We start from the raw sequence: 4,696 nt of genomic DNA, 5'->3' as shown, positions 1-4,696 counted from the left end.
CACATCACTGTCATTCATTAATGCCACTGACTCTCTGCCAACCATACACTCTGAGCACTTTTAGTTGTCCCACCCCAGTTGCAGTAGCACAAATCACTAAAGAGGCTGTAATATGTTAGTTGGTGTGCATGTGTAGTGGTGTGAATTTAAACATGTTTGAGTTTGACACATTTTCAGGTCTCAAAAAGAGGACACGTCTGATGCTAAAGCTAACGGTTTTCCTTCTTCAGTTTGTTGGAATTTTGTTGCTTTGTTAAAGTTTCACTGAGCTGAATGACTAATACACATCATAGAATCATTTTACTCTTCGTTCAGTTTGAAGCTAAATTATCCAGTATGCTATGCTATGCTATGCTATGACATGTTTATCAAGTATTTTCTGCTATGCTAACAGCTACTGATGCAGCTTTTTAAGCTGACTCTGTTTTAAAAATCTATCAGATTTTTTTTATTTTTCAGATCTTAAACCTGTTCCTGTCCCTTTCTGCCCATATTCTAATATAAACAAATATTTATTTTAAGTTCAGAGAACAATCTGTACTAAAACTACAGTTCCCATCATTCTTTGATCAACCTGGAGCACTGGAACTGAAGCTGATGCAAACTCACTGAGTGTTTCTGGTTTATCTCTCAGACTGACTGAAGGCCAGAAGATGGAGGAAGAGGAGGACAGAGTCAGCTGTCTGTCTATGAAGAGTGACAGGTCCAACCATCAACCTCCAGACTTCAGTGGAGAACCTCGACCCTCAGACACAAAGTAAGAGAACTACTACTAACTTGTTCATGACTCATTTTAATCACTTCTGTCAGTTCCAGGATATTTTCTGTCCCCAGTGGTTGATTGAGATTAACTGAGATTAGCTGAAATGTATTTGTTATTCTACATGTTCACCAAAGTTTATTCAAGATACAGTTAAAAATTGTAGGTGGTCGTAGAGACTGTTGGTTCTCACCTTTAATTTGAGAGTATTCACAAACTCCACCTGGAGTAAATCTGTAAGAATTAAAAACATTTTAATGCACAATCCTCTATTTATATAGACTATATAATCCTCTAGTTATTGGACAAATTCTCCTAATCATAAATAAAATGAACACTTTGTCCAGAATCCTTTGCAGACAGTGACTGAAGCCTGAGTTCATGCACATCATCACAGAATAGGTTTCCTCCTTTGTTCTGCTGAGCCTGGTCTTTACTGCAGCTGTCTTCACTTGTTGATTCTTTCTTCAGTTTTGTCTTTTAAGTGAAATACGTTTGAATTAGGTTAAAGTTGACTTGACCCCTGCAGAATATTCCACTTCTTTACTCCACAAACTCCTGGGTTTCTTTCACAATATCTCATGGCTCATTGTCCATCTGGGCTGTGAAGCACCATCCAATCATCTTTCTTCATTTGTCTGAATATCTCTCTACTTCTCTCTACTGTATCGTATGATATTGTGTTGTCTTATATAATAGTTAGCTAACTGCGTAGTTAGGAGACAAATGTAGACCATAACTTGGAAACATAGCTGGTCAAGTAGTTGAAATGGTGGAGAATCAAATGTACTTTGGATTCATCCTGGACAATAAACTGAGTTTTGAACAACACATCACTGTCATTCATTAATGCCACTGACTCTCTGCCAACCATACACTCTGAGCACTTTTAGTTGTCCCACCCCAGTTGCAGTAGCACAAATCACTAAAGAGGCTGTAATATGTTAGTTGGTGCGCATGTGTAGTGGTGTGAATTTAAACATGTTTGAGTTTGACACATTTTCAGGTCTCAAAAAGAGGACACGTCTGATGCTAAAGCTAACGGTTTTCCTTCTTCAGTTTGTTGGAATTTTGTTGCTTTGTTAAAGTTTCACTGAGCTGAATGACTAATACACATCATAGAATCATTTTACTCTTCGTTCAGTTTGAAGCTAAATTATCCAGTATGCTATGCTATGCTATGCTATGACATGTTTATCAAGTATTTTCTGCTATGCTAACAGCTACTGATGCAGCTTTTTAAGCTGACTCTGTTTTAAAAATCTATCAGATTTTTTTTTATTTTTCAGATCTTAAACCTGTTCCTGTCCCTTTCTGCCCATATTCTAATATAAACAAATATTTATTTTAAGTTCAGAGAACAATCTGTACTAAAACTACAGTTCCCATCATTCTTTGATCAACCTGGAGCACTGGAACTGAAGCTGATGCAAACTCACTGAGTGTTTCTGGTTTATCTCTCAGACTGACTGAAGGCCAGAAGATGGAGGAAGAGGAGGACAGAGTCAGCTGTCTGTCTATGAAGAGTGACAGGTCCAACCATCAACCTCCAGACTTCAGTGGAGAACCTCGACCCTCAGACACAAAGTAAGAGAACTACTACTAACTTGTTCATGACTCATTTTAATCACTTCTGTCAGTTCCAGGATATTTTCTGTCCCCAGTGGTTGATTGAGATTAACTGAGATTAGCTGAAATGTATTTGTTATTCTACATGTTCACCAAAGTTTATTCAAGATACAGTTAAAAATTGTAGGTGGTCGTAGAGACTGTTGGTTCTCACCTTTAATTTGAGAGTATTCACAAACTCCACCTGGAGTAAATCTGTAAGAATTAAAAACATTTTAATGCACAATCCTCTATTTATATAGACTATATAATCCTCTAGTTATTGGACAAATTCTCCTAATCATAAATAAAATGAACACTTTGTCCAGAATCCTTTGCAGACAGTGACTGAAGCCTGAGTTCATGCACATCATCACAGAATAGGTTTCCTCCTTTGTTCTGCTGAGCCTGGTCTTTACTGCAGCTGTCTTCACTTGTTGATTCTTTCTTCAGTTTTGTCTTTTAAGTGAAATACGTTTGAATTAGGTTAAAGTTGACTTGACCCCTGCAGAATATTCCACTTCTTTACTCCACAAACTCCTGGGTTTCTTTCACACTATCTCATGGCTCATTGTCCATCTGGGCTGTGAAGCACCATCCAATCATCTTTCTTCATTTGTCTGAATATCTCTCTACTTCAGAATTCATCAATCTGTCACATCATCAATAAACACTAAATAAATAATAAATAAACTGACAGTTCTCATGTTAACCAAATGTTCTTAATATAACTGTAACTTTATTTATCCCCAAGTGTGAGATGAATTAAATCTTTTAGCATCGTAATGTGTCGTATTAATACATATTTTCTGCAGAGGTCAGTACCACAGACAGAGAGCAGAGTCTACAGTATCCAGCTGTCTGTCTATGAAGAGTGACAACTCCAAGATTAATCCTCCAGAATTCAGTGGAGAACCAGGACCTTCAGACACAAAGTAAGAGACTGTTTCTACTGTAAACTGACCTGATGTTGATTTTAGGATAAGGCAGAAATGTTCTGCTGAAAGATTTATAGTCATGATGCAGATGTTTTAGTGCAGGTAGGTAAGATCCTATTCTGGGTTTTAGAACCAGGAAGTACTGATGGTATTTCTGTGGTAAAACATTGAGAACCTCCATTTCAGAATGTCCACTCATCAATATTCAGATATATTTGTCCTAATGTTGAAGTTTGTAATAATTTACAGCTGGGCTCCTAGTGGATGGATTGAACTGCAGTTTTCTCATCCTCCCATAGTCAGTGTGTAGCAACCAGCCAGTATAGTCAGAATGTGATCTTTATCTGATCAGTCCTCCCTATCAGTCCAGTTCCCTGTCAGTAACACTTCTTAGACTCTTCTAAGCTCAGTTCAGACTGAACTAACTCAAGCTACAACAGTGAAGGACAGAATCAGCTCTCTTTGATGGAAGACTTTTACTGTGAAGTCTCTGCAGGAAGTGTTGAAAAACAGCAGGTAGATCACTCAGTGTTTAATATGACAGATAGGAAAACGAAGGAGTTCATTGGTGTTGATGAAAGCAGCAGAGTTGAAATCTTAGACTTTAATGATCCCCGGGAAAAATTACTTTGTCACAGTAACTTTGTTGCACATAAAAGTAAACACTCATAAAAACCACAAGAAAGACAAAATAAGATTAGATTAAAGTAAAATAAAAACAAAGAGTGCAGTCAACAAATGTACAGAATCAGCATTATAGCAAAACAGTGTCCAATGCAATGTGGTTGTTTGGCCAGTTGCATAGCAACAGTGGCATGGATTGTGTCGCATGGTGTTTCCTTGTCCTTGTGGCTGAGGGAGGGATGTAAACTCAAACGGAGTGTGTCCACCTGAAGAGTCTGAAGCCAGGCACAGGCGTACTGTGGTCCTACGAACCAGGTCTGCAAAGCACTTCTCATGGCACGCTCCCTCTGTGTCCCATCAAGTGCACACAGTCCATCGATCCTGCTGCCAAAGGCTTCACGTTCACGTTCACGTTCACGTTGCACAGTCAACGACTCTAGAAAAAACTAAATAAAAACAGCACAAAAAGACAAAAACGACCAGAAACCATTTTGATTGGTTTAAGGCACAGAAACACAACAACAAGGCAGACAAAAACAACCATTAACACACTAAAAATAAAAGGTTATTCTTCACAAAGCTACTGGAGACATGCAGCCATTCTTTCAGGCTCACAGAGAGCTTGTCCTGTTCTCTGTGAGCATCTGAGCTTCGTGGACAGTCATGTCAAATGTTTCACCAAAAAAGTGTAAATGTGTTGACAGTGAGAGGAAGAGGAGTCATGTTTCTGTGGAGGAGCAGCTGTCCTGCTGTGCTTTGTGTCAGG

The 4,696-nt window shown here is 38.5% G+C and overlaps 1 long non-coding RNA gene across 1 annotated transcript; it reads left to right on the top strand.

Moving 5' to 3' along the window:
* The first annotated feature begins 934 nt into the window (after positions 1–934).
* LOC124995499 lies at positions 935–4,696 on the top strand. Its single transcript, XR_007110717.1, has 3 exons — positions 935–2,347; positions 3,184–3,303; positions 4,635–4,696. It is a non-coding gene; the product is annotated as an uncharacterized LOC124995499 (long non-coding RNA).

The sequence above is a fragment of the Mugil cephalus genome, chromosome 18 (genome assembly GCF_022458985.1).
Source record: "Mugil cephalus isolate CIBA_MC_2020 chromosome 18, CIBA_Mcephalus_1.1, whole genome shotgun sequence".
NCBI classification, from domain to species: domain Eukaryota; kingdom Metazoa; phylum Chordata; class Actinopteri; order Mugiliformes; family Mugilidae; genus Mugil; species Mugil cephalus.
Note: the sequence above shows the minus strand (reverse complement) of the source record. Positions and strands in the feature narration are given on the sequence as shown.